Raw genomic sequence first — 26054 nt, forward strand, 5'->3', positions numbered from 1 at the left:
TAGCTGATAACCATTAGATTCCATCTAAGATTGCATTAAAAAGACCCTGTAGAACAACCTGTTCATAGGCCAGTTTTACCTAGGAAGAAATCATGTAACATTCAACACAAGACAGTGCTGAATAGCAAGAAAAATAGAAATTATTTTTATTTTTTTTTTTAAGATTTTTTATTTATTTGTCAGAGAGAGAGGGAGAGAGAGCAAGCACAGGCAGACAGAATGGCAGGCAGAGGCAGAGGGAGAAGCAGGCTCCTGCTGAGCAAGGAGCCCGATGCAGGACTCGATCCCAGGACGCTGGAATCATGACCTGAACCGAAGGCAGCTGCTTAACCAACTGAGCCACCCAGGCGTCCCTAGAAATTATTTTTATTGGTGGAGAAACTGTACGTTTATCTCTTTTGATAGTAAAATTTTGTAGAATTTTTCTATATAAATTCTCTTAAAAACACTTTCTCATTTTACTTCAGAAAAGTCTGCTTCTGTAAACAAAACATCTCTTTGGACTAATGCTGTCCTTTACATATACTCCCTCCAAAGAGTTTATCATGAGACTTCAAAGATCATCTCAAAGTTACAACTCCCAAATGTTTGTCTTCAGCCTAGACTTTTCCCATGAACTCTGAACTATAAATCTAATTCTATATTTAACACTTCCACTTGGATGCCCAATAAACCACTTAAGCTTAAAATATCCAAAACTGAACTCCAAATATTTTTTCTTCAAACTTGCTCCATCAAGAGCATTTCTCATCTGTTATTACCAACCTCTTCCATTTGGTCACACAAGTAAGATATATTGGAGCCATCTTTGATATTTATCTTTCTTTTAGACCATTCAATTAATCAGGAAGTATTTTTCCTTCTACAACTTGCCACTGTCTCTCTGCATTGCTCTATCAGTACTCCAGATTACTGTTATCTCTAGACTTTATTATTATGTCTATTTTTACTCTTGTCCCTTAGAGTTTACTGAATACAGCTAAGTAGAGCTCTTCTGTAATCCTATCTCCTATAAATCTTATCCTGTCATCCTGTGTTCAAACCATTCAAATTGTAAATTGCATCAAATCAATTGCATCAATATCAAATAGCTTACCTTTCAGACCCATTTCCTTTTACTCTTCTCCTTTATTATGTTGCTTCAGCTACCCCTGTGCTTTCCTCACCCATATCAGAATGTCTCCATTTTGGGATTTTTACATTTGTTTTTTCCTCCCAGATTTCCAAATATCTGGTTGCCTGAACTCCATCCATTTCCCTCCCCAAATGTCATCTCTTTCATAAAGTTTTCATTTACCATCTAAATGAACCTACAGGGGTGCCTGAGTGGCTCAGTTGGTTAAGCATCTGCCTTTGGCTAAGGTCATGATCTCTGGGTCGTAGGATTGAGCCCCAGATCCCTGCTCAGCAGGTAGTCTGCTTCTCCCTCTGCCCCCCAGTCTTTTTTTTTCTCTCTCTCAAATAAATTTTAAAACATTCTAAAAATACAAATGAACTTACAAGTTACCACTCTTCTTCCTGAACTCTTCGACTCCTCTTCTGCTTTCTTTATCATCTGTTTCACCTCCTTCGATTGTGAGGTTCATGAGAACAGACATACTCCTCCTATCCCTAATATATCAAACAAAGTTTGATATAAAGAAAGTGCTAACTTGAATATACCATGGAATGACTAAATGAATTAATAACATTTTTAATGACATTTAAGGTAGTTTAAAAAATTGTATACTTGAAATATTCAAAGAGATCATTATAATGTTAAAATGACCATAGCAATAAGAAATAAAGTTTTACTCTCAAAAAGCAAATGCTTTGGCCATATGATGTTTTGAGACTAAGTAAAAGAAAAAGTTTAGAGTACAATTGTTTAAAATGTCAGTTTAGCAAATGGTGGATCATCTTGATGACATAACCTAAAAATATATATAAATTTAGTATGTTTTTAGATTACTCTTGGGGATTCTTGGATCTTAAAATTGTTAATTTTAATTGGTTAAGATTTTTCTGACTACATATCATGACCAATAATTGACTCAAGTCAAAGAAATATCTCTACTAGGCATGGAACAACCTGATTCACTTCCCCTCTTAACTGAATTTAAATATAAAATAATTTGGGTAATTTTCAGTTCCTTAAGTGAGACTAAACTTAAAAAAAAAAAAAAAAGAAGAAATCATCCAGACTAAATGAAATACTTAACTGAAAGAAATACTTCTACAGTTCTGCAGGTGGTAACTGTACATAGTTCCCTCCTGAAGTTAGGAGGTGTGATTAATATGTGAGACTATGTAATTCTTAGTTACCCAGAGAAAGGAAGAAGCATGAGGATTTAAGCCCTTCCTACTGTTGCAAAAAGGAAGGGGATCATAAAAATCACTTTATTTCCAGTATGAAGGATTACCTGCTAAAGAACTTCCCAGATGTCTTCAAACTCATTGGAAGTAGTCAAAGGTAAAAACATTTTAATAGTAAGTTCAGTCTCCTTTCAACATAGGACAAGAGTTAACTTTTGACCGAGCCCTAAAGTCCATGCTGTATTTGAGACTTCCATCTAATTCTGTAGAGATAAAGAGGAAGTGTGAGCCTTTAATTTAACAAGTGGATCTGCGAGAGTCTGGACCCATCTAGAATGCCCAATTAGGGCCAGGAACCAGGTGGTAGACTCACTTCTCCCTTAACATATATTAGGGTAAATTCATAGACATAAGACATACTTCCTCTAGGCTTTATCACTACTATCAGATGCCATAGAGGCTCTCACTGTGGAATTAAATCACAGCTTTCCCAAACTCCTTGGCTCTAATGACACCTTGACTTTTTCACTCACTATCTATCTTGAATCTACTATAACTACATTCATTCTACCTTTTCTATGTTTTTGTTATTCACCATGAGAAAGCCCCAAATTTCCAGATCATTTTTTAACTACTATACTCTAAACTCCAGAGAGCTCTGTGCAGCCTCTAAATATCATTTAGTACTTTTTAAATTCTACTGTTGATAGATATTGGGCTATTTCCAGGTTTTAATTATTATTATTACTAATAATGCCAGAAACATTCTTGTACATGTCTCCTTGTCTTGTACATGTCTTTTGTACATGTCTCCTTGTCTCCTTGCATTTCTGTGGCGTATATATAGGGTTACCAGATAAGATACAAGTGCATCTGGTTAAATCTGATTTTTATTTAAACAACAAATAACATTTTACTCTACACATGCCCAAATGTCCTCCCCACTCTTACTTTACTCTCTTTTAAGTCCATTCACAGTCCATCATCAGCAAAATCACTTGTATCATCAGCCTCTTTTCTGAATGGTCCCTTTACATTCTCATTCCAACAGAAAACTGTAGCTCACCTGAAGACACTGTATCACCAGAAGCCCTTTCAAGTAGTGACTTTATTTATTTATTTATTTTTTCCTCCCCCAGTCCTCAAACTTCTGGGACTGGAGAGTAGTAGGCATTTTTCTTTGTTCCTCACTATTGATTTCAAGCCATTCTCCCTTTTCCTCCTTTAAACCCTCAGTTTTGAAATACATGTTGTCAGATTGTGTCATTGGGGACAGCAAACACTATGGTACCTTTGGCTTGGAATTATGTTTTCCTCTTTAATTCAGTTGAGTTGAACCATGGGTGAACCAAAAAAAAAAAAATTTAAAAAAAATTTTTTTGTGGATATGTTAGGTTGAAACTTGATGTAGTGTATATTTGCTAAGATATTCCAACACTCATTTGTTAAAATATGTGATAACTCATGCCAGTAATTGCATTTGTTATGATAGATGTGTGGACTTTGTGTCTGTTCTGGATGTTTCATTTCTCTCCAGCTACACTGTAAGCTCCTTGAGGGCAAGGCTGTGGCTCATTGCTCTGTGACTCCCTCCAGTCCCTCCCAGGTGCCCATAAAATGTTTGCTGGTGATTGTGCTGCTGCTTGAAGAGGACTGGTACTGTGAGCTGAATCAGCAATAAGTAGTAGTCTTTTTGGACTATTATGTTCTTAAGAAAAGATTGAAGCCCTCTCAGGCTTGATTGTTATTTGGTCTATTTATATATGTTTATATTTATTTATGTTTATATTTATTATATTTATATATGTTTATTTTATGTTTATAAATACATATATTTATATAAATATACATATATAAATATATTACATATATTTATATAAATACATATATGTTTATAAATACATATACTTATATATGTTTATATTTATTATATCTATTTATATATGTATATATGCTCATTAGTAGTCTATCAAGAAATCCTTTAACATACTCCCCCTAATTTCTTTGTAAGTTTAACTCCTGGCTCTTTATGATTTTCTCCAACAATAAGCACATTTTAATATTTGGAAATTTTAGTAATTACGTGGCTGATATTTTCAACATCTTGGCTCAAGTCCTTGAACTCTTCTCCTCCGATAATCTTAACTATCCATTCTTATGATCATACCCTAGATCACATCTTTCTATCATTACATATCATTCTTTTTCTGGCTCCTTCTCCCAGATATGAGCTTTGGGTTGCTCAGTGTTTGGTGCCTTTCTTTGGCATGATGCCCTCTCTTTGGAGTGCTGCCAGTCTCATAGCTTGAAACAACATCTATATTTTGATTAAAATCGCACCTTTGTATCATTTACATCTTTAGCTTAGGCAACAGTTTTAAGCTCTAAGTCATTCTCTTGAGTAACTACAAACATCTCAAGGTCTGCATGATCAAAACTGATCTCTTAATATTCACCCCATACCTTCTCTACCTACGGCCTTCCTCTTGGTAACAACTGCTTTCAACAAATTACTAAGGCAAAAACTTATGAGATATCTTTAATTTTCCTTTATTTCACATACGATATATATATTCCAGCAAGAAGTCTTTCTAGCTCTGCAATCAAACCAGATTCAGAATCTTACCATTTCTCATCATCTCAGCTGTTGTTAAGTCTGGTCTGAGTTTCCATCCTCTCCCTCAGATTATAGCAGTAGCCAACCAATATGTTTTCTTAATTCTATCCTTGGTCTATTGAAAGTCTATCCCCTACATTCCAACTACAGAAATACTTTAAAGACATATTTCAGGCTATGATAATTTTCTTATTAAAATTCTTAAAAGACTCCCATTTGACTCAGCTTAAAAGTAAAGTCCTTAAAATGTCTTATAATTCCTTTCACTTCTTGGCCCCCTGGTATCTCTCTGACTTCACTTCCATTCTCCCTTCCTTCATTTTCCTCCAGCCACACCATCCACTTTGTCAATCCATGAATATACCAAGCATATACCTGCCTTAGGCTATTGCAAAGGATTTTTCCTTTGCTTGGCATACTCTTTCCTATCAGATGCAGACCAATTTTCTTTAACTCTTTTCATAATATTGTATTCCCAGTGACTTACTACCCTGTATAAACTGCACAAATCAGCTCTCTTACTATTGTTCATCCTCCATACCCTTCTCTTTATTTTTTTAATATTTTAATATTAGTATATTAAACTTATATGTATATATACATTTAGTATATTACATTTATTATTTATTAACTTTTCCCTCCCTTTGGAATATAAGGGTGAGGTGCCTGTCACATATTTGCTGTATTAATGAAATATTCAATTGAGTTAATCAAGTAATCTTTAATTTTTTTAAGTTTTATTTATTTAAGTAATCTCTACACCCAATGTGGGGCTCACACTCAGGACCCTGAGATCAAGGGTCGCATGCTCTTCCAACTGAGCTAGACTGGTGCCCCTCAAGTATCTTTTTAAAGTGCACCAGTTAGGCAAGGATTTGCTTTTTCCAGGCAATCCTAATGTTGTCAATTGTCATTAATCATTACTTTCTCATGGTAACTATTTTGTGATTCATTTGCTTTCAGTTATATGTAGAGATAGCTTGGTTGAGGATAATACTCATAATTTTAAGTTCTTAAACCAACTGAGTGTGCAAAATTATATCCAGAGCTCCAGCATTTCTCTTGTCATTTCCTATTCTCTCTCCATGGAGCTAATTTATACCTCAACTTTAATGTTCCTTCCTAAGAAAAGATGCCTCCTTATCCCTTAAGCATTTAAGATTTCTGTTAGAAACTGTTATATTCTATTAATACTTACATAATTATAATGAAATAATTGCTTCATTCCCTATTTGTCTCTTCTCAATAAAAATAAGTTTCAGTTCCATAAGTTCCATATGATCAGGATTGGCCATATTGTATTTTATAAATACCATTTATAACTTTCAAATCATCCCTAATAACTACCGAAATGTTTAAAAATAATACTTAATAATTACTTGTTGAATGAGTTCATTTTATCAAAGGATCAATTGCTTATTTATAAACACTATTTTCTCACATATAAGCAGTAATATTATTATTTTTGCAGATGACTATTATAAAGCATACTCAGAAATGTTAATTATCAAGAATAATACCATACACCATTTAATTACTTAAATAAGAATATGATAAGACTTGTAATATGTTATATATTGTATACATTTGTATGAGCATGAAACATTACATTTCTTAAATGTTCGGGGGGATGGCACAGTCTAGCTTGTTAAATATTGATGTAATCTAATATGAATATTAAAATTATCTATTCTAGTTTCACTTATAAAATATCAATGGTGAAATCTATCTAGGGAAGTCATATATTTTTTGGAATTTACTTCAATTGTATTTATTCATTTCATTTCAAAAGATGACATTTTGCCTTGCATAGTTTACTTGATTCTATTATAAAGTTCATATTTTTGATAAATGGTATATTATATTTTAGTAGAAGTTATATATTATTAATTCATAATACAATCATTCAAAACAAGTTATTTTCTTAGATTATACCCCTTCCTTCATTTTCCTCCAGGGATTCCCAAAGTGTATGAAACATTATCTCTAAAAAAAAAAAAGAAAAAATTAGACTTCATCAATTAGTTTAACCTCTGGATAGGCACTAAAATATATGGTCTTACTGCCTTAAGAAAGAATGAAAATATACATCAAAACCATACTATTACTGCAACCGATATATTCAATCATCTACTATAGAGTATGGCACTTATCTCTATAGGAATACTTATTTTTATCAATCAAGAATACTAAACAGGAATGACTTTTCATCAATCTCACCAAGAACAGTCACACCTTCCTAGTTTGAAACCTGCTATAAAATATGTCTATAGCTATCAAATCTCTGTGCTAAGCAGAGCTGAAAATGCTAGCTCAAATTAGTTTGGAAGAGGGCAAATAGCTCTATATGGGTCTCGACTGAGTCTTAAAGATTTACTTAGATTGGGTAGAAAGCTTATTGTATTTGAGTTCTACACTTGATCTTAAAATTTATGATGAAAAACACCCCACATTCTACACATGCCATCCAAAACTTTATCAGAGGTGGTTATCAAATAATAATTTAATAAATATTAATTATAGAATAAATATCATTCCAGAATAAATTCAGTTAAAAGATAACTTCAGAAAAATTAAGCCTAAAGTATGTATTATCCCTGAAAAAGTAAAAAAAAAAATCTAAAATTTAATAAAAGGTTTTTATTTTCCTGGAATATTACTTTAATGAGGCTTTACACTATTTTCTTATATCACTATAAAATATATAATATTTTGTACATTTTTTCACTTTCTTTAAAAATGTAGCAAACAAAGAACATCAGGTGAGAAATAATACTTTTTGTTATCTGCACTAAGGAAACAATACCTTTTGATGTTGGAAAATCCTGTTAGAAAAATTCATTTATATGCATTGACCAAAGAATATGATATAAAATTTTATATAAGTTTTATATAAATATAAATTTTATATAAACAAAATTTTATAAAATAAAATGCATGTAATTCAGGATTCTGACTTGCATAGAATATACTGATTTTACATATGAATTACACTTTTCATAAATTTACTATTACTCTCATTTAGCTTTTAAGCTGCCATATATTTTTACATTGTGAAGAAAAAAATTACTGTATTTATATGAAATGTTATGTATTTTTATATAGTTTTGAACTAAATCTCCAAAAAAGAACAGGAAGTTTTTTTTTGTTTTGTTTTGTTTTTAGATTTTATTTATTTATTTGACAGACAGAGATTACTAGTAGGCAGAGAGGCAGGCAAAGAGAGGAGAGGCAGGCAGAGAGAGAGAGGAGGAAGCAGGGTCTCCACAGAGCAGAGAGCCCAATGTGGGGCTCGATTCCCGGATCCTGGGATCATGACCTGAGCCGAAGGCAGAGGCTTTAACCCACTGAGCCACCCAGGCGCCCCAAGAATGGGAAGTTTTTTTTTGGGGGGGGGGAAGTTTTAACAAACTTAAAATATACACAGATAAAAAAGAAATGATCTACTGAAATATTAATAAGGTTTAGAGACTGAATGTTTCTTGTATATACACGAAAATGTTACACAATAATTTTGTTTATTCACATATTCATAGAAGACTATGAGGAAATGGTATCGTCCCATTCCTGAACAGAAGATAAATATAAACCCTAGAAAGGGGAATGACTGGTTTTAAGTAGATAGCAGCAAAAATGCAGCAGGGGAAACTCAGCTTAACATTCAATATTTTGCATGTACAACTTAATTTTAATATATATATATGTATGTACAACTTAATTTTAATTTATATATATACATACATACATGTGTGTGTGTGTGTATATATATATATATATATATATATATATATATATATATATATATATAATACTAATTACTAAGCATATAAATTGTTAAAACCTTATGAGGAATGCCTCCTATAATTCACTTAACCATTACTGCTCTCCTGGCTATTTCTCAAACACTCAAAGGAGACTGCTGGCCTGGGTTTTAGTTGTTGATATCCTTATACTCAAGAGAGTATATCCATTATACTTTGAGAGTTACAAAATTCACTCCCATACTTTACATCACACTGGCTCAAATTCTTTTTAACACATAGTTCCTTCCTGACTACTGATATTTAAAATGGAAGCTCTCTTATGCCCCCATCACTATATACTATGCTTTCTTGCTTTAATATTGCTTTTATCAACATTTGATATATTATTTATTTACTGTATGTCCACATCTTAATCTCTGTAAGACTCTGCTCCCTTGATTCACCACTGTATGGTCATGTTTTGATAAATTGCTGTCAAGTATTGGGTTCTAGTAAATTTTTGTAGAATATATAAATATCACATGTCTGCATGCACCCACTCACCTTTTTAACTTTAAATATTTGTTCCACTCATTGTCTGAGCAATATAAGGAAACCATACAAGAGCTAGCATAGTTATTTCTGGAGCCAGGGACCAAGTGGACTTCATAGGGACAAGAATCTTATAGGAAATAAAACCTTAGTCTTGAGATACAGTCACCCCATGGGACCTCCAAAAGAAAAGAACCTAGGAAAGTAAGACCCTGACCTCACTCTCATTCCTGCCTCTAATTTTTGGCTAGTGTTTACAATAAGAAACAATGTGAAGCCAAATATCCAGGGAGCCCACTGTCATAATTCATGTTAAATCAGCCTCCCGTATAGGTCAGGGCACAGAGGAGAGGTGCAATTAGAGCTGGATGGATAAAGGGAAGAAACCCAGGCCAATAACATTCTCTAAAACCTTTATGATCATTTCTTATCCACCAACCATTATATGTGGTCATAATCAAATATATTAAGTATTCCTCATATGTAAAATGAATGTAATATAGGTAATCTTCATATGTAAAATGAGTAACCCTTAATAACGGTAACTTCTTTGTAGGGTTTATATAAATATAACAAAGAGTTAATTCTGTTAAAGTGCTTAGTGAGTGCCTGCCATGTAGTTTATGCTCAATAAATACCAGCTATTATTGTTTTTACCTTATTGCTGGGCATTTGTGTTTTCTCCAAACTTCTAGTTTCTCCTAATACTACTACTACTACTACTAATAAAAAAAAAAAACAATAAAGAAACACTACTGTACATAATTTTGGAAAGACCTTCTGTTTTCTGGAATTACTCATATAATGGCCTTAATGAGACAAACTCTATGAAAAGTTATATTTTGTGTGTATATAGGTGTGTATTCAATGTTGACACTTGGTACAATTTTTATTCCCATAGCAAAAATTGAAGAAGTAACCACTCACTTATCAAAAGAGTATTCATATGATTTCCATTTTTGTTAGTTTAACAGATAAAAATTATATCAGATTATTTTTAACTTAAAGTACTTTACTTCATTTTATACATTTACTAGACTAATTTTGAAAATATATGTGATGGGGAAAATGTTAGTGGAAAAAGAAACCAAGATTGATGTAGGATAGAAATAACCTACATCAATCTTGGTTTCCAAAGATTGTCCAAAGATTTATGGTCCAAAGTCTAATTTTTGTGAATGGAAATAGAAAGTTTTAAAATTCTCTTACCTCAGAGATTTTGATGTGGAAGGGAGAAAAAAAAAGAGTGAACTTTTAGGTTTTCTTTTACATTTACAATACAGAGCTATAGTCTGTAGCCCACTCAAACTTCAGCTACTTAATGGTTTTTACTTTTTGTTGTTGAAAGGTAGAAGAGAAATTCAATAAGAGTTTGAGATCTAAATTTTACTGACTAGATTTCAAATTTGAGAGAATTTGTATAGGACAGATTCTAGAAAAGACAGGAGGAAAGGGATATACGTGTTCTCAGATATGTGTGTTGCGAACATACTCCTCCATCTTTGGTTTATTTATAAATTTTCTTACCTGGTTTTTGATGACAAGAAGATACTAAATTTAACAAAGTACAATTTAGTATTTTTTTTTTTATTTGACAGAGAGAGAGAGATAACAAGCAGGCAGAGAGGCAGGTGGGGGTCAGGGGAAGCAGGCTCCCCCGTCAAGCAGAGAGCCAGATGAGGGTCTTGATCCCAGGACCCTGGGATCATGACCTGAGCCAAAGGCAGAGGTTTAACCCATTGAGCCACCCAGGCGCCCCCAATTTAGTAATTTTTTTTAATGGTTAGTACTTTCCATGACTTGTTTAAGAAGTGTCACAGAAATGTTCCCCTATATATTCTTATAGTACTTTATAATTTTAGTTTTATGCTTAAGTGAATGATCTACCTTAAATTGTTATCATATATAGGGGCGCCTGGATGGATCAGTGGGTTAAGCCGCTGCCTTCGGCTCAGGTCATGATCCCAGGTCCTGGGTTCGAGCCCCACATCGGGCTTTCTGCTCAGCAGGGAGCCTGCTTCCTCCTCTCTCTCTGCCTGCCTCTCTGCTTACTTGTGATTTCTCTCTGTCAAATAAATAAATAAAATCTTTAAAAAAAAAAAAAGAAAAAAAATTGTTATCATATATAATATGAGGAAGGAGTTGATGTATTTTTTTTCCTATGTAGAGATAGTTTTTCGAGTGCTATTTTTTGTAGAGATTTCTTTTTCTTTTTGATTTGCATTGGTACTGTTTTTGAAAATCACTTGATAGAAATGTTTATCTTAGCATCAATTTTATTCTTTTGGACATGGTAGCTTCTTAGAAAGTATTAACCATAGGAGATTCAATTTTTAACTTTTTAAAAAAATATTTTATTTATTTATTTTACAGAGAGAGACACAGTGAGAGAGGGAACAGATGCCAGGGGAGTGGGAGAGAAACAACCTTCCCGCAAAGCAGAGAACCCGGTGTGGAGCTAGATCCCAGGACCCTGGGATCATGACTTGAGCTGAAGGCAACTGATTAACAACTGAACCACCCAGGTGCCCCTCAATTTTTTAACCTTTGTCTTCTTTTTAAAATATATTATTCTAGTTATTTTAAGTTCTTTGTATTTCAATACATATATTTTAGAATCAGTTGGCAATTTTGTTTGTAACTTTATATGGGCTTTCACTGAATCTGTAGATTAATGTATATCTTATACATTATACCTTAATTATACCTTAACAATATAGATTCTTTCAAATAGCATATGTATATAGTTAATCTTATATTTTCTGATGTTACTAAATTCATTCATTAGTCTAAGAAGCTTTTTTGAAGTTTTCTTATAATTTCTGTGTATACACTCTAGTTATCTGGAAATAAAAGCAGCTTTACTGCTTTAATTCCTATTGATTGCATCTATTACATTTTTAAGACAGACAAAATAATATTTAGAGGGAAAGATATTGACTAAACATGCATCTTATTTAAGAAAAATAAGCAAAACATAAATAAAATTGAAGAGGAAAGCAAAGTTGAGGGCTTAAACCAATAGATACCAGGATCTATAGGCTATAGCTACCTTGACTGTATAGAATTGCTATACTAATTGCCAAACTGAATGATGGACAGAAAAAGATGTTTGGAAAGTCCCACACATGTACAGTTGCTTGACAATTGACATAAGTAAATGTTGTAATAACTAGAGTAAGGATATTCTTCAAAAGAAATTATGCTGGGTCAATTGGATATTCATGGAAGAGAAAGTGAGTATTGATCCATATCTTATGCCATTTACATATCAACTTCAAATTCATTTATCTCTAAGAAAGGTAGAATAATAGCAAAAATTAGAATACAATGTGGAGGAATAGTTTCATGAGGATAAACATTATCAAAAGTTTCAAAAATAAAAATATGATAAGCCATAATACAATAATATATTATTTTCAAATAAAATATTATTCATTAAAATTGATCATTAAGAAAGTGCAAAAGGACATTATTGAGTGGAAAAATACTTCCAATATGTATATTCAACAAAGTATTAATACAAATAACACATAAATAACTCTTCCAATTCAATGAAATAGAAGGAAAACAGCAAAAAACTAATGAGCAAGAGACCTAAACAAAGACTAAACAAAAAAAAAAATAAAGGAAAAAGAAAAAAGGATATCTGAAGGTAAGAAACATGAAAACTTTATCAATCTTTTAATTATCATTATAATCCATATTGAAACTGCAATGTGAAATATTGTACAATATTAGAATGGCTAGATGGAATAGTCATAAAACATTTACTGTTAATGAGAACCTAAGACATGGGAGATCTAGCAGATTGCTAGGTTGTACGGACTTTCTGGAAAACTGCCAGTATCTACTAAATTTTACACTTTGGCAAAAACATTTATTCCAAGTATATGCTAATAAAGTGCAGATATGTATTCACAAAGCCATCTGCAAGAATGCTATTAGAAACAGCATTGTGGAAGGCAGAATAATACCACCCCTCCCCCACAAGATGTCATCCACATCGTATCCTAAGAAGCTGCCAATTATGTTATGTTACATGGCAAATGAGGCTTTTCAGATATGATTAAAGTTAAGGACCTTAAAATAGAGAAATTAATTAGGATTATCCAGGTGAGCCCTGAAAGCAGAGAACTTTCTCCAGTTGGAGAAAAGATGAGGTACAAGAATAAATGAGAAAGATTGGAAGCATAAGAAGGACTTGATCTGCCCTTGGAGGGTTTGAAGCTGGAGGTAGGAACATGACAAGGAATTCAGGTAGTCTTAAAAAGCCAAGAGGCTCCCAATGACAACCCACAAAGAAAAGGGAAACAAATGACAACCAAAGGAACTGAATATTACCAACAAACTAAATGATCCTGGAGGCAGATTCCGCTCCAGCACCTCCAGATAGACCTGGCCAGCTGACATCTTAAATTTAGTTTTGTGAGACCTGGACAGGGAACCAAAGGAGCCCATGTGGACCAAAAACTTCCAGAACTGTGAGGTCCACTAAGTTTGTGTTACTTTGTTATGGCAGTAATAGAAAACTAGTCCATCTATTAATTATAGCCCAGACTAGAAACAATTCTAATTTCTATCTAAAGCAGAATGAATATAAACATTGTGGCACAGACATTCAATGCAATAAAATATAGTAATGAGAAAAAACTAAATGCCACTTCATATAAAATAAATCTCACAAAGTACTGAACAAAAAAAATAGAGATTAAAAAGTACATCCTATATGATCTTACTCACGGGCTAGGTGTCAGTATATTGTGAACCTTTGGACAGGAATCCTGATTGGAAGCATGCATGAGAGAAGTTCAGAGTCCTGGTTGTGGATACTCCTGTTTTTTTTTTGTTTGTTTGTTTGTTTTTTGTTTTTTTGTTTTTTTTTAACTTATGCTGGTTGCCAGCTGGAGTTCACTTTGAGACAATTTATCAAGCTTCGCACTAATGATTTCTCTCATAAAACATTGGGTGAATGTCCAATAACGAATGTCAAGAATCCTTATACAGCTAAAACAAAATAAGTGATTATAATATTGATGCCATAATAAAAATAAACAGATCAATGAATAGAACAGAAATTCCAGAAACAGTTCAGATATGATTTATGGCTAAAGGGATTCTGTCTTGAAATGGGGAAATGATGATGTTTTCAGTAAATGGTGCTGGTTCAACTGGATATCTATATTGAAAAAAACTAAATTTTAAGCCACTTCTAACATTCTACACAAAAATTAATTCCAAATGGATTATAGATCTGAAAAAGAAACAAGAAGAACAATAAAGGCTTTAGATGAAAATCTATTTGGGCAGGCATAGATTTATTCAACAGGATACAAAATCACTTACTATGAAAGAAAAAAAAATAATTGGATTATATTAAAATTAAGAGTTTCTGATAATCAGGGGCACCTGGGTGGCTCAGTCGTTAAGCATCTGCCTTCGTCTCAGGTCATGATCCCAGGGTCCTGGGATCGAGCTCCACATCAGGCTCCCTCCTCAGCAGGAAGCCTGCTTCTCCCTCTCCCACTCCTCCTGCTTATGTTCCCTCTCTCACTCTCTCTCTCTCTCTCTCTGTCAAATAAATAAATAAAATTTAAAAAAAAAGAGAATTTCTGATAATCAGAAAAAAATCTTAGGAGAATGAAAATAAAATATTTGTACTGGGGAAAAATATTTGCAAGAAATATTAGAGAAAAGACTATCTATCTATCTATCTAATCTACTCCTGCAAAATAAATGAGACTTAATCAGAGAACACAATAGGAAAAAATGGAGGGAAGAGGAAATGGAGAGTTGCCATTAACAGGTATAAAATTTTAGTTATGCAAAATGAATACACTCTAGAAATCTACTATAAAGAACTGTGCCTATGGCTAACAATACTGTGCTGCACTTAAGAGAGCGGCTACCAGGTTAAATTGTTCTTTCACAATTTAAAAAAAAAAAATGAAAATGTGCAAAATATAGGACAGGAACAGAAGAGACTCAAATGGCCAAATTTTTAAAAAGTTGTCCAATTTCATTAGATTTCAGGGCAATACAACTTAAAAATCACTATGTTCCCCATTATACATGAATCGAATTGCTAAACTTAAAAACAGCAACAAAAAAGTAAATTATACAGGTGTTATTGAGACTGTGAAGCAATTTGAACTCATATACAATGTTGGTGGGAGTGTAAATGAATAACTATTTGGAAAACCTGGATGACTATATATATATATATATATATATATATATATATATATATATCACAATGGATCATATATACATAACCTATAATACAATATTTCCACCTTTTTTATATTTAAATTCATTTTCCTTTCCTTAGAGTTGTATTATTTTGTCAGTCTTTCTATATTGAATTCTGTGTTCATTCATGTGAAGTTTTCTTATTTAATAATAATGAAGACACTCAACAATTATAAATTTGACTGTATTTTGTCTACTTATCACTGTTGAATTTAATTTGTCAAAAAATGACAACATATTAAATCTTCCTAACATTTATCTTTCCTTCATTTTTTATATGTATTTCTAGCAATTTCCTTTAGAACATTTAATTACCTTCATGTTGAATGCATGATTTACACTATTTTATATTAACTCGAGAGAATAGGTTTTCAAATTGTCCATGTTGGTGTTTATACCTATAATTTCCTTTAAAATACCTGATCAGTGTTGCTTCACTTATTTTCTTATAGTTTATAATTGCCAATTGCATATTTTGCCAGTCTTCTTATTATTGGACTTTTCATGCATTTTGTTTCAGGAACAATTGTTTCTACCTTGGAATATTAACAGTTCTGGGTAAGTGAAGATCCCTAGGAAACAACAATTTTAGTATCTTATTTTTTAGAATACTTAAGAGTATGATTCTAAAAGACTAGCCAATTTATTGTGACTTATTATAAAAGCTGAAAAACAATTTTTAAGGTAATGGTAATTGAATCTCTAAATAGCCCCAATGCTTTAAATAATTTTTGAAACAGTTTTTAAGATTCTCAATATGTCTTGCATTTTGATTGATCTGGGCTTTAAAGAATATATCTTCACTTAATATCTATTTCACAAAAACAAAATATTCTCTAGCTGGAGAAAATAGATCATATCCTTCTGTAGTAACAGAATATTTCATTTCTAAATATTTGTTTTTATGTGGTTAATATAATTCTCTTACCCATTTTAAATAAAATGAGAATTAATTTTGTGGTATAATATAATGATATTGAAATACCCTATGTTTTACTTATTTCTGATTTATTGAGTGATTTGTCTTTTCATTGACAGAATGAGAATTTTCATTTCTGCACTTTTTACATGTTATAGGTATTCTTTTACTTTGTTACAACATATATTTTATCTTTTCCATGAAGACTTTTCTCTTAGTGACATTATAAGAAAGAAGAAACCATAGAAATCATATAGGTCATTCTCTTCACATTATTGAGTATCAGAAAAGATTGTTATCAGAAAGGTTGCTTTTGTTCATCATAAGAGTAAAACTTTTCTGTTTCACAGCTACAACTTTTTTTTTCCCCTAAGGATGTGTAGAGAAAAGATTCATGTGAAAAAGCTTCATTTTTGTCTTCTCAAGAAGATGATTAAAGAATGCTGTTAAATAGTTTTATTTTGTATTTCTATTGTTACTAGTAAGAATAAAAATATTTTGGCCTTTATTGACCACTCACATTTCTATTCTGTCATTGATTTTTATATAACTGCAAATATTTGTATTGAATTATTTGACTTTTTTGTATAAATGTATTGGAGCTCTTATTGTGACTATTAGTCCTTTGCTGTATATATATTGCATATAATGTCATGGGCCAGTCACTGTGTAAATTTGGACATGATATTTTTGTTATTCATACATATTTAGTTAAGAAGCATAAATTACAGGGGCACCTGAGTCGGGGAGTCCACTAAGTATCTGACTCTTGATCTCAACTCAGGTCTTGATCTCAGGGTCCTGAGTCCAGGATCCATGTTGTGCTCCATGCCAGGTATGGAGCCTATTTATTAGAAAGAAAAAAAGTATAAATTACATACACATTGTCTTTGTACTTTTGATGTCCACACTGTCCATATCTCTTTGAAAAATTTTGCTTAAAATCATAGACATATTATCTTACATTTTATAGTAATACTTTAGATAATTTTAATAGTACTTATTTTTATGAAAGTTCTAATATATCTAATTTTCCCAACATTGTCTCAGCATTGTTGTTTGTATTATCTCTTCATTCTTCACTTACCTGAAAAGCAGTCATTACCATATAATAAGGTCATTATAGGTACCTAAAAAAATTCCTAGATTATCTATTTGATACAATTGACATATTTATCTAGTCCTGTGCCAATATATCTTGATGACTTTCTTTGAATCGGACTCTTCCCAAATTGACTTGCTTTATTTTGTATATTTATTTTTAATACTCATTTTAGAATCTGCTTTCTTGAATAATAATCTGAAGTTGTGATAAGAATTTTGTTTTTGGATAGGTACATTCGTGAGAGAAGAATCAAAGTGATTATATTATTGACCTCTAGCCATGAACAAGTTTTTCTTCATTCTTATGTCTTTTACAGATTTTGTTACATTCTATTAAATATTTTTGGATTATTTTGATGTAATTCATTATTCACATTGCTTTTGTAAGAGCTTTATTCCATTACATTTTAGTATTGTTATTGCTCATGTAGAATGCAGTGTTGGGACACATGATAATATATCTTATAATAAGTATATATTATATATATATAAGTATGTATTATAATATATATAATGACAAATTGTGATTATACCAAGTTTAGGTTTACTGTCACCATAATAATATGCATAATGAATAATCACAAAATACCAGCAGAATGCACTGATGGGTGTTTATTTAGATCAAGGGTCTATACAGTTTGACTATAGGTCAGCTGACCTAGACTGCATTCAGCTAGGTATATCTGCTGGTCTTATCTAGGCTCACTCATATATCTGAGGTTGGTGGGCAGTCAGCTGATCTAGAATTCCCTTGGCTGGGGATGCCTCAGCTCCAGGTAGAGTACAAGCAGGGAGAGCGACAGGCAGAGCAGATACAGGGAGAAGCAGGCACCCCACTGAGCAGGAAGTCTAATGTGGGACTCCATCCCAGGACCCTGGGATCATGACTTGAGCTAAAGGCAGACACTAACCGACTGAGCCACCCAGGTGTCCCATTACAAATACTTTTTAAGCCCCTACTTGAGTCATGTCTGGTAACATTCCATTTCCAAAAGAAAGTCACATAATTAAAGCCAAAGTTAATGATGGAATAACATACTCTATCTCTCCAGTTTTAAGAACTGCAAAACTACATGGCAAAAAGTGTGGCTATAGATATGACAAAATTTAAGGCCCTTAATGCAGTATATAACATGTCTATATTTAGCTTATTCATTATTTCAAATAATGTTTTAGTTTGTGGTTTTGTATTTTTTTTCAGTAAATAAAATCTGCACATAATGAGAACTCAAAATCATAGCACCTGATATTTATACCTCATTTTAATTTCACAATACATATATATAGTTGCTAGGTCTCTTGATACAATATTGAATAATAGCTTATCTCCTTTTTGTTAGAATTCTGGTTTTAATTCAGTTTTTTCAAAGAGTCACTGTTCATTCATTGATTCAACACATTTAGGAGTACCTATTACATATAGATGCATATTCTATATGTTGAAGATACATCCATGATCAAAACACAAACCGAGTGCTTACATTTGAGGAACTTATATTCTGATAAAAGCATGACTATTATAGACAAATAATACATTGCAGATGGTGACAACTACTATCAAGTAAAATAAATCAGAGTAATAGAGGTAGGGAATCATGAGACTGAGGTAAAGGGAACTGTTATTTTATATAGGGAAATCAGGAAAGGCCTGACATCTGAGTTTAAAAGAGATATGAACCAGAACCAAATGTAGGAGTGAGTCGGTAAGGACATCTGGAGGAAAGAGTATCCCCAGCAGTGTCAAAAGAAAACATGAGATCTTTTTCAGAAACAATAAGAAGGCCAGTGAGGCAGAAGTGAAATGAATTAGTGATAGAAGATGAGGTCAGAGAAGGCGATGGAGGCCAGACAAAAAAACAGTTTCTGTGCCATGGGAGGCACTTTGGCATTTATTCTCACTGATATATAATGCCACTGGTAGATTTGGAGCAAAGCAGAATGTGGCTTAAATTATTCTAGAAAAATTGTATCTCCTCAATACATTATTAAATATATGTGAGTAAAGATAGAGGAATTTATGCCAGCATGGTAGTGATAATGTTGGTGAGAAACACTCAGATTTGAGATAAGTGATGAAATTAGGGCTGAGGGGCACCTGGGTGGCTCAGTGGGTTAAGCCTCTGCCTTCGGCTCAGGTCGTGATCTCAGGGTCCTGGGATCAAGTCCCCCATCAGGCTCTCTGCTCTGCAGGGAGCCTGCTTCCTCCACTCTCTCTCTCTCTCTGCCTCTCTGCCTACTTGTGATCTCTCTCTGCCAAATAAATAAATAAAATCTTTAAAAAAAATAGAAATTAGGGCTGATATGGCATGTTGATGTGTTGTCCATGATACAGGAGAGAAATAGAGGAATCCAAGTATTTGAACTGAGAAGTGAAAGGTAATTTGTTCTTTACGGAGATAGAAAAGAATGTGGGAGGATCAACCTTGCAAGGTAAGAATGGCACATCAGTCTGTGACATGTCATGTTTGGAAAAACTATTGAACACTCAAGTGGAGATGTTGAGGAAGCAGTTGGATATAGGAGTTTGGAATTTAAGAGGCAGGTCAGGGCTGGAGATAGAGATTTGGGAATTCTGCAACTGATATCTAAATACCTTATTCAGAGCAAAATCTCTAAGACACCCAAGGAGTCAATATTAGCATGGAGAAAAGAAGGGGAGAAAGGACTGAGACTTGAGGAACTTCACTTTTAAGATAAGGATGTGGCAGATGAAAGGCAAAGTAACCAAGAAGTAATTAATAGTATCAAATTCTGTTAAGGTATGATGTTTGTTTAATTTTTAAGATAAAATATCACTTGCAAACTAAGTATTTTATGCCCATTCTTAGCTTTCTAATAGTTGTTTCCCTTTCTTTAATTTGCAAATAGGAAATTATTTTGGTTTTACCTATTTTCATGTCTTCTATTTTATAATGGGTGTACTGAACTAAGTATATTTATTTTACAGCCTTATATTTCTGTACTAGCCTAAGTCATATTAAATATTGTCACTGAGACACTACTGTCATGCAAATACCCTGAACTTATAACAGGATATAATAAATAGATGAGTCTCTGTATTGTATTTTGCTTTGTATATGGTGAATGCATATTTGGTTGAAAGTGGTACAACTGTAAATTAGTGACACAATTGTTCGAAATGTGTCAGTGGAGAAGAAAGATGCACATAGATACTAGGCAGAAGAAGGGTTGAATTCTTATTCTTATTTCTTTTCTGGCCCTATTATATTCCCCCCTTATTTTTTCTTGGGAAACCACTCATCCTGATCCTGAGCTGACTGGAGGCTGGCAGTGCTGATGTTTATAATTTCCTGTTTTAATGTTTATGGAATGTTTATAATTTTAATGTTAATGTTTATGTTATGTTTATAATTTATAATTTCCTTATTTTTTTTTTTAAGATTTTATTTAGGGACACGAGTTAAGCATCTGTCTTCAGCTCAGGTAATGATCCCAGGGTCCGGGGATGGAGTCCCACATCAGGCTCTCTGCTCAGCGAGGAGCCTGCTTCCCTCCTACTTTGCTCTCTCCTGCACTCTGTACTCCATTGAGAGAGAGCACAAGTGGGGTGGGGGAAGGGGCAGAGGGAGAAGCAGACTCCCTGCTGAGCAGGGAGGCAGCTCATGTGAGGTTTGATCCCAGGACCCTGGGATCATGACCTTAGCAGAAGGCAAATGCTTAACCAATGGACCTACCCAGGCCCCCCTATAACTATATTTTCTTTTAAAACACCTTAATATTACTGTTGTGTCATTTTTTTATGGTTTATATTTGCCAAATAAATATTTTGCTAATCTTTCCATTATCAGTCTTTTCATGTTGTTTTGCATTTGGACTTAGGCAAAACAACTTCAGTTTTTAAACTTGTCCTCTGACCTACTTGTGATCTCTCTCTGCCAAATAAATAAATAAAATCTTTAAAAAAAATAGAAATTAGGGCTGATATGGCATGTTGATGTGTTGTCTTGTCCTCTGACCAATCAGATAAGCAACTCTTCCCTTGGGAAAGAGGTAAGAAAAAATGATTAGAAAATTTGAAGCTTTGTCCAAAATCCACTCATGTGAGAGGATAGCTGGAATTTTCCATGGACCTATAAGCACACAACCACCTCACCATAAGAATTGGATAAGATTCCCTTTTATTCCCAAGTATTTTGTTCTTTTTCCTTTTTTTCAATGGAGTTTAATAATCAGGGTGAAGCTGCTCTTTCTGGAAGAAAACATTAGCATATCAATTAAGTCCTGTTCTCCATTATGTTAGTTTACTACTTGTCCCTGTTACTATCCTTATGCATTCTGTGGCCTTGCTACTCAAAGGATAACCACTCTCACTTGTCATTGGCATTACATGGTAGTGTGTTAAAAATGCAGAAACTCAGAACCCTCTCAGGTGTACTGAATCTGAATCTGCATTTTTTAAAAGAGCTACAGATAATTAGTAAAGCTTGAGGGATAGTATTCTAGAAGAGTTGGATGAATAATTCAAGTGTTGATCACAGAAACCTCCAAAATGGATCAAATCAAGACATATGTTAATTTTAAGCTATTGTGTATTCTTTGAGGACAAATGTAATTTTTGTTCTATTTTCCATCTCAAATTATGCCTTAGTGCCCTATATAGCTCACCGGGAAATGTTACATAATAATCCCATTTAATTCAATAAATTTTTTTTCTAGCTTGATCTCATTATTAAATTACACGAAATAATTAGAGTGCTGAATGAAAACCTCTTATTAATGAAAACTGAAAAAAATTAAACTGCAAAATTCTTCCCTTTCCAATTTACTATTTTGTTCTGAGTTAGCTAGAGGAGTTTTTAACTGAGCGGCTTTATATGTTCACACAATAGCAGTATCAGAAACACAAGATTAATTCAGATGGGAGTACCTTCTTTATTACTTCCATTGAAATGATCCTACTTACCTATTTCAAAATTTTAAATATATAAATATATATAAAATATATAATATTCACACATATATATTATAAATAATACATAATATATATTATATATATGAATATTTTGTATATCTTATAAAATATAAGATATAAATTATATTCATATATATAGGAATGACCCCCAGAGAGAACAAAAGATGATATCCATCAAAAGCTTTTCTTGAAAGAAGTGAAGCTTTCATATCAATTTTGAAAGCTGAGACTTAGCCAACTTTATGTTATTTAGGGAAAGGAGAACAGAGAGGAAAAGCATGAGAAAAAGAGAAAGATTTGATTTTTGCTTCAATGGGATATCAGCTAGTCTGACCATGAGTATTTCCCCCAAGTCCATATTCTATGCATACTTCATTTTGCTTTGGGTCTGACACCAGGGAAATAGTCACAGCTACTATTATGTTATTGGGATTTTAAATTGCATAAAGCAGCTTAATTATGCATGGTGTGTGTGTATATTTATATAACATATACATACACACATGTATATATATATATATATATTATGTATATTTATACATGATATCTATATATGTAATGTGTATATGCATACACCTATACATATATTATATATCTGTCTATATATACACATTATATATCTATATACACATTATATAGATATTATATATCTATATAATGTGTATATTATATGTATATATAATGTATACATATATGTATATATGATGTGTATATAATATGAGATTGATCATATGTATGTATATATATATGTACATATATATATATATACATCAGATTATATATATAAAAGCCCAAAGGCAAAGAAGACCATCATAAAGATTTGTACCTTGAAACTCTCTCAAAGCAGCAGGTTTGATTGGAGACTCAGAAAAAATTCTCTCAAAAGCCATGTAAAATGAATGTTGTTAGAAATTGAAAGAATAAGAAACACCCATACATACAGAGACTAAGAAAAAAACACTAGAGGAAAGAAAAGACCCTTCCTCAGGAAAAAAAAAAATGTTAACAACATAGTAGAATACATAAAAATTAAGAGAATATGTACATAAGTGTTGCTAAAGATGGAACTAGGAACCACTGAACAGTGAAGTTATTACTAGGTCAAAGAGGCCAATGGGACCCAACATGGTTTAACAAAGTCATGATCTTAGTGATCAGCCTGGAATTACTTACCCAGAGGAAAGCTGAATGGAGGAAAAATAATTAAGAGACTTGCTTTTAAACTGGTAGAGAGAGAAAGTTAATTATCAGAGCAATTGAGGAAACGTTCCTGTATTTTGGTCAGATGTAGGTAGGTGATTATACATTATTTGAAACAATTTAATGGAAAATCCTGCAAGTTCAGAGAGAGTGACAAAGTTTCTGTACTAAGGAGAAAGTATGTATGGCCAAGGAAGATTCAGAATTATGGTGCATGAGTTAGGTGTGTGTGTGTGTGTGTGTGTGTGTGTGTGTGTGTGTGTGTGTGTGTTTGTACAGCAATGTGCTCCCTAATAGAACCACAGATATTCCTCCCAGATCTTGACTAGACATTAGGAAGATACCTACTTGATGGATAACCATAAATAAGAAAGTAAAAGTCAGCAAGATTTGTTTAAACAATGAATGTATTAGCAGACTCAGAACTATTGGCTTTCTATATCTTACAGTAAGAGTGGAATCTGCAAGAAAAAATACAATGGGCATATCAGGAATAAAAACAATAAATGTCTGGTCTCAGGAAAGAGAACCATCAGGGAATAATGGCACTTAGATACAGAAGACATGTAGATCCTCTCTGTTGGAAAAGATACCAAATCAATTTAAGAAACTGAATAGAAATTTGACAATTTCACTGGATCTGCTTTCTTTCTTTCTTTCTTTTTTTAAGATTTTGTTTATATATTTGACACAGAGAGAGAGAGCACAAGCAGAGGGAGTGACAGGTTGAGAGAGAGGGAGAAGCAGGCTCCCCGCTGAGCAACATCCCATGTAGGACTCCATCCCAGGACCTTGGGATCATGACCTGAGCCAAAGGCAGACACTTAACCAACTGAGCCACCTGAGTTTAAACCAGATTTGCTTTAAAGGAATAGAATATAGTAGAAATGGAACATTTAGAAGCCAACTTAACATTTATTTCAAGTCTAGGAAATTCAAATGTTGAGGAATGGAGGAAATAGAGACTAAGCCATAGCTTAGGGTTCACAGGTCTTCAGTGGCAATACAGACACAGGGCTTGGATATATTTACAACAGCGATTTAATATCTGGTAAAGTTGATTCTTTCTTAATAATTGTAAGAATGCACTCCTAGAAAGTAAGATTCATAAACAGCTAAAGCATCCATTATGGCACTGGTATGAAGAAGTCTTAGAATCCTAAAAGGGATAAGGAAATATGTTATTAAGAATTGTATTCTGGGGAGAACACAGACAATCACACACTTGAGTGAAGAGTATTTATAAGAACAGAGATGTCCAAGAGAGAGGAGAGACTAACAATTTACAAAGAAACTAATAATCAACAAAAACAAAATGTACATTTAAGTTAAAGTACTTTTTTAAAACTTTCAGAATTTTGCGAGAAGTTAGGTTTGCTTCAAATATTAGTTAGAGAGGAGGTAGGATTCATAAAAATAAAAAAGATGGAAGACCATTCCGTGTTCTTGAATCGGAAGAATAAACATTGTTAAAATGTCTATACGGCCTAGAGCAATCTATACTTTTAATGCCATTCAGATCAAAATTCCACCGGTATTTTTCAAAGAGATAGAGCAAATAATCCAGAAATTTGTATGGAACCAGAAGAGGCCCTGAATCACTAAGAAAATGTTGAAAAACAAAAATAAAACTGGGGGCATCACATTACCTGATTTCAAGCTTTACTACAAAGCTGTGATCACCAAGACAGCATGGTACTGGCATAAAAACAGACACATAGACCAGTGGAACAGAGTAGAGAGCCCAGATATGGACCCTCAACTCTATGGTCAAATAATCTTCAACAAAACAGGAAAAAATATACAGTGGAAAAAAGTCTCTTCAATAAATGGTGCTGGGAAAACTGGACAGCTATATGTAGAAGAATGAAACTCGACCATTCTCTTACACTGTACACAAAGATAAACTTGAAATGGATAAAAGACCTCAACGTGAGACAGGAATCCATCAGAATCCTACAGGAGAACATAGGCAGTAACCTCTTCGATATCAGCCACAGCAACTTCTTTCAAGATATGTCTCCAAAGGCAAAGGAAACAAAAGCAAAAATGAACTTTTGGGACTTCATCAAGATCAAAAGCTTCTGCACAGCAAAGGAAACAGTCAACAAAACAAAGAGGCAACCCACGGAATGGGAGAAGATATTTGCAAATGACAGTACAGACAAAAGGTTGATATCCAGAATCTATAAAGAACTCCTGAAACTCAGCACACACAAAACAGATAATCATATCAAAAAATGGGCAGAAGATATGAACAGACACTTCTCCAATGAAGACATATAAATGGTATCAGACACATGAAAAAATGTTCATCATCACTAGCTATCAAGGAGATTCAAATTAAAACCACATTGAGATATCACCTTACACCAGTTAGAATGGCCAATATTAGCAAGACAGGAAACAACATGTGTTGGAGGGGATGTGGAAAAAGGG

Source organism: Lutra lutra, chromosome 2, assembly GCF_902655055.1.
Source record: "Lutra lutra chromosome 2, mLutLut1.2, whole genome shotgun sequence".
NCBI lineage: Eukaryota > Metazoa > Chordata > Mammalia > Carnivora > Mustelidae > Lutra > Lutra lutra.